Below are 10,717 nucleotides of genomic sequence, written 5' to 3'. Positions count from 1 at the left end.
TTGGTGACTGAATCCATTTTTAGTTTCCATGGAAAAGCATATGGACAACCAGATGTGGGTAGTCACAAATTAAGCACAAGTTAGGCTTCCAGTCTTAATGCTAAAGGTCACTGAATTTTGCATTTGACTGTACTTAGGAACATATTGAATTGATAATTAACTTTTGTCTTATGAAATCCCGTTGACACTGTGTACGCTTTCAAGTTAATTGTCTTGACACACCACACACCAAACATTTAATTGGACTTTATAGGAATTCCTCGTCCATCTTGTTTCCTAGTCGCCTTCTCTGCCTCATTTTAGAGTGGTGGGCTGGAAAACACTTTGAGAGAAAAATAAAGTTTTGTTATTATAGTCCTTGGAAAATGGAAGAAACGATGTATTATGAGAGCAAAGATATATTTGTATCTCTTCTTACCCTGAGGAGAATCTACAACAAAAGCAGAAGAATGAACATAAACTGAAAAAACATTCCTTGAATCTTTTTTTGAATGTTGAAACCTTACCTGCAGTGTTTCTAGTGGATGGGCATACCACAGTAATTGTTCAGGGGGTGTTACAGCATGCCAGGGTAGGCACAATTATTTTGTCCAAGTATAAGCGTGGTTAAGAGGTGACACTGGGGCAACTTTGAAGCAAAGCTATAAATATACCATGTTGTCAGTTCCTAGCAAGTCCAAGGCTTGAAAAAGCATTTTACTTTCCTTAGTTGTAGGGTTTGTAGTAGCTGAATTTGGGTAATGTACTCAACTAGGCTATCATTTATCAGACATGTTAGCAGTTAATTTTACAGTAATTAAATATGCTTGCCCATAATTGCTGTTGTATTATTGACAAGAAAAGCTGGTTGGAATCCTCTCCAGCCCCAACTGTCTAGTGACATTTTCAGAGATACTGAATAATTTTAACTGCCCCTTTTTAATCTTCTGTAGCTCTTAAGCCTAAAAATTAGAGATCTGCTCTCTGTAGGTGACACTTAGAAGTGGGAGTGTTGAGTTATTCCTTCTCTATACTATCTCACTTTTGTATTGCACAGTCATGTACCAAAGAGATTTATGAAAAATAGAACCTGTTGTTATTAGTCTTATGGGAAATGGGTGTAATCTCACCGGAACCGAGAAACAGCTTAATCTGAGTCTGTGAAATTACCTGTGAAGCAGTATTCACATATGGTCTGAAGCAGTCAATTCTGCACTGCATCTTTATATTGCAGTGCTCCTCAACTCAGTGGCAATTTTTGACATTTTTTTTCTGTTATCGAACCCTTGAGAACCTAGTTCTGCTGGTTAAATAATAATAATAAAGATTATATTTTGCTGCATACAAAAAGGACTCTGTGCTCCCCATAGAAAAATAGTTGAGGTCTCAAGGTGGTGGCTAAAGAAGTAAGAGACTGGTGATGTGATCAGTCTGCAGCCATGTAAATGAAGCAGCAAGACAATACTGTGTGGGAGGTCATTCTTGTTTGTGTGTGAATTTGAGCATAGTCATTATAAAATGAGAACTCTGCAAATGTTATCACATGAGGATGAGTCAGGATTTTTCGTGAGCATCATGCAGAGCAGATTCTGGAGGGTGCAGAATGTGTCCTCGGGACCGCTGTCAGAATGGCTGTTGAAACCTGGATGGCAATTTTCAAGAGAAAAGATGTAATGCTCTTAATCCTTGTACCTTGGCCATGAAATTAATTAGTAGTCTGTATTAGACTCCAGACCTTGGTCATGGTTAAATGTTTTTATTTTTTTAATTATTTTTTCAAAATTACTGTGACGACTGTGACAGGCACAGAATGACACTAGAACACTAATGAAACCTAACTGGAATAATAGAATGGCTATGATTCATATGTTTCTCATAATAGCTAGAAAGGATATGTATTTCCATTAAAATTCCATTATTTTTTTCTTTTTGTAACTAGGATTCATGTCCTCTGAGTGCTATTAACACAGAATCATAAAGGTTGGAAAAGACCTCCAAGATCGTCTGTTCCAACCATCCCCCTACCACCAATGTCACCCACTAAACCATGTCCCTAAGCATCACGTCCAACCTTTCCTTGAACATCCCCAGGGACGGTGATGCCAACACCCCTGAGCAACCCGTCCCAATGCCTGACTGCTCTTTTTGAGGAGAAATGTCTCCTCATTTCCAACCTGAGCCTCCCCTGGTGCAACTTGAGGCCATTCCCTCTTGTTCTTTCACTAGTTATCTGCGAGAAGAGGCCGACCCCCAGCTCTTCACACCCTCCTTTCAGGTAGCTGTAGAGAGCAATAGGGTGTCCCTTGAACCTTCTCTTCTCCAGTCTTCTCCAGACTAAACAACCCCAGATCCCTCAGCCGCTCTTCATAAGACTTGTGTTCCAGGCCAAAGAGACAATCTGAAGAAGCCCAAAATAAAAAGTACATGGTACTACCTGATATTTGTGGTCACTATAAAAACAAGTCTTTATGCAAAGTGGTACTTTTGAACTAGAACACAAGTTTAAGTAAACAAAGTGGCATTTGGTATAATCTCTCTATGGGAGAAACAGACTAGTAATTCAAAAATGTAAAATCAGGGAAGGGTCTGAGAAGAAGGGTGCTGGTAATGAAAAAATGAGACTGCTTGAGCTATTTGACATGAATATAGAGGTTGCAATTTCAAAAATGGTGTTTGATATCAGTTACAACTGCATCACCCTCTATATTCTCCCACCTCCCTCAGCACTCCCTACTTTATTTTACTGGCTTGTAAATTTATTATGTTCACGAAATTTTATTTCCTTGTTGTGGTAGCTATCCTTAGCAAAAAAAAAAAAAAAAAAAAAAAAAAAAGCCTTTCTCTACACTGGAAATCCTGTAGTTTGTTTATTTCTTTTGGGAATGGGTGAATGTGTGTTCTACCATTGCAATCACCACTTGGGATGAAAGCACTGCACATTAGTTTGTGCTTTTTCTTCCTTTTTTGGTTTCCTGTTATTCTTCCAAGGCTTGCATTATACCCTCCAAAAACTGTGGTGTTTTAGAAATAATTTCAAAAATAAATACTTAATCCAAGCAGTTCTTGCTACAAATGCCTGACCTTTTGTGAGCTGAAAATGACAGTACAAAAATCGCTAGTTACTCATAGTATTTTATCTCTTAGTTCATGACTCCTGGTAGGTGTGAAGTCTGGGAAACAAACTAATTTTTTTAATTATTATTTTCACCTGAATTATTCATTTAGTTGTTTTCTTGTGGTCTCCTGTTCTACCTCCCTGCCTGATCCTTGCTCTTTGTGCTTATGTGAGCTACCTAGGAGTTGGGAGAAGATAGACAAAATGGAGTTTCCATGTTGCTGTCTGTAAATGACAAGATGTAGTAGAGATACTCTCTGCCTAAGGGCAAAGATCTCTCCCACTTTCCATTTTCACAGAATAAATGAAGTTGGATGGATTTAAAAACAAAACAAAACAATTTAACTTGAAGACAAAGCAAAGGACGGTTGCAGGGCCTGTCAAATACCTAGTCTTGCAGCAGAACTGCAAAATTCCCTGCATATTCCATTCATCTCTCAGAAATCAGTCTCTGCTTCTTGTGCTTCTGTCTGCTAGTTCCCAGCAAGGCAATCTTTAAGTTTAAAATAACTTTAAAATGTATTTGAAAATGGTGCTTTTTTCCATTCTGAATGGTGCCTTTATGGAATTATTTCTCTGCAGTTGGATGTATCCAGTGATGTAACAGACACTGCAAGCTAATATTCTGTAGTCTATTTTGTGTCCAGGGGTCATGATACATAATTTAGATCTGACCTGTTGCATACCCTTTCTCTTTAATAGATCTATATTTAAATGAACTATTAATTCTGTCAAACCATAAGGTGTTTTGCAGTATTTGTGTTACAAGACATAAAAACTGTACCTTACTCTGGAGCAACATTGGGCAGATGGAATGTCTGGTGTGATTATGGCTATTAAGCAGATACAGACTGCAAAAAAAAGTTTAAATTAATGGTCTGGTCAAGGCTCCATATTGGAGAGAAAGAGGAAGAAGCCGACTTAGAACTAGTTTGGGTCATGGCTACAGCCACCTCTAATATTAGAGACAGCTGTGGATGCTGGAGTTGGTCAGACACATGTGAAAACATTTAGATAAGCTGAAAATTGTCAAAGAAATTTTTTGATTTGAGATTTCAGTTGTAGCAATACAGCTACTGTGGCTATGCAGTCAGAGAAGCAGGCTATTAGAAGATTTTAAGGGTCCATAAAAATGACCGGGGAAGATGGGGATACATTTGTGGGTGTCTAACACTGGCATGCCAGAAAAGCTTTCTGTATTGTAGGCAGATAACTAATTCTTTGCCACTTAAAAACAAACAAACAAATACATCCCCCAGAAAAACCCAACAACAAAATGACCACAACATCAAAACAAACAAAACCAAAACCGAATCAACCAAAAAAAGCCAAACAAACAAACAAAAAAAACAACTAGTGGTCAATGACCTTTACATAAAACAGTGGTAAGGAGGTTTATTGAATCCTTTTCTCTCAGGTCTGCTAAATAACAGGCTACTTAGATGGCAAGTTGCTGAAAGTGCTCCCAAGTAGTTTAAATTTTAGAATTCTGCCTGGCTGTCCCCAGGAACCAGGATACATGGATAGTTATGAAAATGTCAAGGTTTTGAAAGTGACCTGGGTATTTTGAATTACTAAGAGATTTCATGAAAAGCCAATGATCAAGGCATGTGATACTAGGTGGCATCCTTCACTTGTAGTCAGCAGGTTCTGGAATGACTTCAGGCTTTTTTGCTTATCGCATAGAATTGGTTGTGGGCTTAATGCATGAATCCCCAGGGAAATCTCTGGCCATTGTTATTCAGAAGGTCAGATTTGGCAATTACCGTTGTTCATTTTGGATTTAAAATCTGTGAAACTAATGATGAAAAATATTTTTTCACTTAAGATCTGCTGGCTTGCTTGGCACGCACATACTTGAAAAAGGCTTTTTGGGAAAGAGAAGGTTTCAAGCAGCGCTGGACTCATGCCAAGAGGAAATGAGTAAGCTCCTACCTAGAAATATACAGAAGAATCTACGCAATTGCTTTAGCATGAAAATATAGATGTCTGGAGTTTGTGAAAATGTTCTGACCCAGGATATGCAAGTCAACAATACTCTTTTGGACTCCTTTTTGATACATTTAGAAATGTAAGGCAGTGCAGTCTCCCAGTGAAGAGCAAATGCCATCCCTTATGTAATCAGCTCTTCCATACTGTAGTGCATACTTCCTTCAAGTGCTGGCACATTTCTGAGCAGGGCATTGTATTCACAGCACACATAAAATTAGCTGTACACTCAAATAAATCTTAACTGCTCCATTCTGCTTTGTGCAAACAGATGTGCACGTAGTATAAAATGCTCTGTGTTGTTTGTTTAAGCAGCTGTTGCAGATGTCCTCCAGATGTTAGCGAGGCTGTGCCTGACGGGATTGGTGTTAGAAGGAGTGGCAGGGGAGTGGCTGTGGTACGGAGCTGCACTGATGGGGGGTCCCATCCGAACACAGAGTCCCAAGCGGTGGCACTGTCACACATCATCTGGGACTGGAAGAAACCTGTATGTGGTTAATGTTGCATTATTAATTACAAACCCTGTGTGGTTGCCCAGCCTGACCAGTGGAGCAAAAATCTGTGCTTTATAAAAATTATTGACATTCTTCCCTGGAGAGTCTGTTGATTTTTTTTTTTTTTTAAATTTTTGGATGACTACAGTCACCTAGGTTTTTGGGGGCAGTGGTTCTGGTGCACGCTTCCTGAGGAGGTCTGGCAGTACTGGCCTAAGCCTTCCATTAACTCCATCCTGTGAGCACTGCTTCAATGTGTGTCTACATCTGGCTTTACTATAAGGTGATGGTACTCACTCTTCAAGAAGTGTTACCATACAACACTATCTGAGAAATTAGTTTCAGACCTTTATTCCTATTTTGTATTTTAATTAGGAAATAAAGGTTGAATCTGGATAGAAGAGTAACGAGGAGGAAGTAAAGCTCCAAATTTTTACCCTCAGTCGTAACACCTTCATAATTTCTATGTTTTCAGGCTGAAATATCTTATCTTGGTCTATTGCTATATCTTAATTTCGTCTTTTTAAAGTTCCATTAAATCACTGCACCTTTTTTAACCCCGATATGTGTTTGTGTGTATACACAGTTCTATGATTAGAAAACACATCTTTTTGCAAAATTTGGCACAAAAAAATTTACAGCTAAAATGAGATGAGATGTGAAGTTGCAGCTGTGGCATTGTGAGGCTACTCCAAGAGTTCTGATGAGCTTGTACACTGTCTTTATGAAAACTGCTTGTGAAAATGTACTGCAATGTGCATTAATGCTTTAGTGTGGCTGGGAAAGTACCTAGCTAAGAAAAGCACACGTGTGAAGCTATGAGGATTACCTGCCTGCTGCAAAGTACACAAATAATGTGACTTGAGGTGGCACTGTGATTTTAGAAGCATAAACACGTAATTAACCTAAGAGCTGCTGAATCTATATCTAGGTAAGGAATGTGAGAGATCGAGAATCCGTTACATCTAAATTTTCAAGCTGTTGTCATAGTTTTATCCTGGCCAACAGAATCTTCTTATCATGAAATTCTTTTTATATATCTTATTATATTAAATAGATGGAGAATTATTTAAAAACCTTGACGTGCAAACTCTGGGAATGTTTATTTTTTAAAGGCTGATTTTAATTTTTTTCATCAAAATATGTTCAGTGATGGGTCAGAGATGACACACTATCAGTAATACATTATAGAACAATGAGTTTCAAGAAGGAAGCCTGCTGTATTTTCCAGATGTTGTCAGCAGAGGTGCTGCAGTGCTCTAAAAGAGAGGGTGGCAGGAGGTTATCTGTAAATGTGAGTAGAGAATGCATCTCTCTGCAATGCCAGCTCTTTGTACAGGTATGAATCTGAATGTCTTTACTGGGGCAGGTATGCTCTACTCCTGCACTGGACATAAGTCTTGCTCAGGCTTACCAGCCACAGTAGGCCTCGATGTGACTGTTCCTTGGTCATGACCACGAACAAAGGAGGGGGCTGCCTTAAAGCAGGTACCCACTGAAATCCCTTATGGGGAAATGATGGATCACCTCGGAGGCCAGGGACTGGATTACTGGTAGGGACTGGACTGCGTGGTAGGGAGTCTGAATTTGACTACGAGTCAATCACTTTGTCTTAAAAATACAGCAGCCAGAGAAACGTGAGGTAGCTTTTCCCCCAGCTCAGCTGTGGTTCAGGACCACAACTGCAGTTACATCAGTCCTCCATTATCAATGGGCAGCAGGCGTAATGGGGGAGTACGAACAGCACTCCCTGGTGGTCTCTCAGACCCTGCAGCCGAGGCTCTGGGTACTGTACTTTCTGGGAGGTACCAGAATGATAGGCCTGGTGGAAAATACTGCCTTGTCTGACCCGTAACCAGGATGGAAATGTGCTAACAGTCAATCCTCTCATGGTCCTATAGACAGCAGTCCTATAAACAGCAGAACCCTGCAGTAAGTTTCGGGTGAACCTTGCCATTCCTGAACCTTTAACGAAGTTGCTGTTTCTACTGTAGCAAATCCTGTTGAAATTGTTGTGTTAAATTGGTTGATGATCGAATGCTGATTAAGTGCTGTTAAAAATCATACAATCTAACCTTGCTATTTATCATAAAGGTATAAAGTAAATCCTGAATTGCTGCTACATTAAAGTTTTGTAAAAGCAATTCCATAACACTTACATAGCCTGTCAACCATAGGGTAAACAAGAGAAGAATCAGACCCCAAAACTGCTTCTGATAAAGTATGAATCAATGAAAGGAATAATCTGGTTAAATGAAAAGGTCTCTTTATTTTGAGTCACTCCAAAATGTAATTCATAGAACAATGTACACTATTGAAATGTATTTAAAAAAAAAAAAAAAGGAAAACAAAAAGAGCTGTTCAAAGGGCTGTTTTGTATCATGGACTCATGGTTTTAGGAGTAGTTTCCAGCTCACAGATTTACAGGGAGGGGAGGGACAGGAAAAAGGAAAGATTTCCTCCCACAGTCGAGCAGCTCTAGGGCTGCTATAGCAGTGGTGAGGTTCCTGAGGTCTTGAGGCACCTGTTGTGCAATGGGCGAGAGGAAAGAAGTGAGGATCAGAAAAATAGACTCTATCATTGAAGTCCATCCAGAATGTATTTTACTAATTTTACTGTCTTTAAAAAAAAAAAAAAGTGAGCCTTGCTAAATGTCACAGTCCTACAGCCGTCAGCTTCAGCCTTCGAGCTCTTTGTTGCAGTAGGGCTGTGACTATAAGCAGGGCTGTGCAGGGTGTAAGGACTGAACCTGTGTTTTTGCTTGGACTGTCCCAAGACTGGCTTCATGTTCCACTGTGTGCAATGGGATGTTTGTGCATTCACATGTGAACATAAATACTGCAAAATAAGCTTCTTAGTGTGACTGCTGTATGCAATAAGGGAGACCACGCTCCTTTAGTGTGCAAACGGTGACACTGTTTTCTTTGTTGAATGAAAATGGGTAATTATGGTTGGTTTTCCCAGTATTTCTGGAAGTCATATGTTTCTAGATTCATAGGATAATACAGGTCGAGAGGGACCTCAGGAGGTCATCTAGTCTAATCTCTTGCTCAAAGTGGGATCAGCTGTAAGGTCAGACCACATTACTTAGGGCCTTACCCAGCCTCATTTTAGAAACCTCTGCAGTTGGAGACCTTCTGGGCGACCTGTTCCATTGCTTGTCTGCTCCCGTGGTGAAACAGTTACTGCTGCTGTCTAGTCTGAATCTTTCTCATTTCCACTATTGTCTATTGTTTCTTGTCCTCCCACGGCGCACCACAGTGAAGTGCCTGGCTCTGTCTTCTTGGTGAGCTCTTTGTAGGCACCGGGAGGCCACTCCGAGGTTCTCTCCAAGCCTTCATGTTGAACAAGCCCGGTTTGCTCGGCGTTCCTCTCACAGGGCAAGTGCTTCGGTCCCCTGACCATCCTGGTGGCACTATGTTGGACTCACTCAGGTTTACCGTTATCTGTGAACTGGGAACCCAAACCTGGGTGCAAGTTGTTAAAGATGTGCTAATGAGTGCTGAGTGCTCGGGGGATAATCACTTCCCACCATCTCTGGCCATGCTCCTGTTAATACAGGCCAGGATGTTGCTGGCCTTCTTTGCTGCCACAGCACACTGCTGGCTCCTGCTCATCAACATTTAGTACTTTTCATAGTTTCTTTGTAATGACGATATTCCAACATACAAATTTACAAATATTAATTTACATCCCTTTCACATTGTCTTTCTGCCAGGTTCGTAGACAGAAGTTTTTTGGTAAGCTGGGAATTGACAGTATAATAATGATTTATTTATTTTTTTGGTTGGAGGAAGCTGAGAAATCTTTCTGTCTGTATCACTTAATAAGATATCTGCATTGCTCTTCTTGTGCCTTTATCACTGAGACACAGTTTAAGGTAGCAGCCGGAAATCCCATCTCAAATGTACATTTCAAGGCAAGAATTCACTACGGAGGTCATTTTGCTTGACTTTCACTCAGCACCACTTAGTTTGCCCAGTAGCTTGTGTCTGAACCAAAGCATATATATAAGAAAAACTGTTTGTTTTGTTTAAGTCCTTGGCATTGCTTTTAAAACTGGCAATGAAGATACTCAACAGCTTTGGGAAGTCATAAACAATCAGCCTATAGCCTAGACTGGACTGCAGCTATAAAATATGATACATAAGGAATTTTTTTAATCTACTTGGACCTGAAAGTGCTGATTGCCTTCTGCAGAACCTGTAGATGCTTTCCCTCCACTGGTGATCTTCAATCACTCATTCCCCTCTGCAGTTACACTGAGTGTTATTGGCTGTCTGTAGAAACCGATTTATGTTGGTGTTTTACTGGCAGCCTATCAGAAATACATTACAAATGTTTCTTTTCTTTTGGTTCCTATTTCCAATAATATATGTACATGTAAACCATTTGCCCTTCAGCGACCTGTTGCCTAAAGAAAGCAGCGCCATCTGGCTTTTTGTTTCTTCTACTGACTGAGTATTTGATGCAATAGATCAAAAAAATTCTAATATAGCCAGTTTACTAGTTCTGTTTTCACTTCATTAGGTGTTTGTGTTTGCAATTATTTCTCGCTGTTGGCTTTTCTTGTTTTATTTGCTGACTGACTTTTATATTCATCTTAAATCTTGATGGTTGCACAAGATGTGAGTAATCTTCCATGATTTAGAATATAATAATCAGGGAATTAAACCATAAGTCATTAACAGGTCATAAAATGAAGAAAAAAAATATCAAGAATATCATAATGTCAGTTACATAGCCCACGGATATAAAAACTTATTTGAGTTTACAAGGAATTTGTCATAATTCGTTCATATTTGCTTTTCCTGTAAGCTTTGCGAGGCGCATAGGGAATGTGTCTTTAGGGTAACTGCCCTATTAAGATGCATATTCTAATTTTAAAGCCTGAGTCACCTGGGACTCTTGAAAATTTTGTCTGCTTTTTTTTTTCTGTGTGTGTGTGTCAGTTTCTGCCATCTGCTCAGTTGCACTGTGAGCATCTCAGTTTAATGCTTGCATTACTCCCATGAAGGAGCTAAGTATCAGTCCAGTGTTGCAAACTGAAATACTGGTGTGCGGAGGGAGTGAACCAGAACTGATCAATAATGTTTTAAGTGCAGCAAAACATTTTAAATCCAAACCTGTGAATTTTAAA

This window comes from Anser cygnoides, chromosome 10, assembly GCF_040182565.1.
Source record: "Anser cygnoides isolate HZ-2024a breed goose chromosome 10, Taihu_goose_T2T_genome, whole genome shotgun sequence".
Lineage (NCBI taxonomy): Eukaryota > Metazoa > Chordata > Aves > Anseriformes > Anatidae > Anser > Anser cygnoides.
This window is presented reverse-complemented; position numbering follows the sequence as displayed.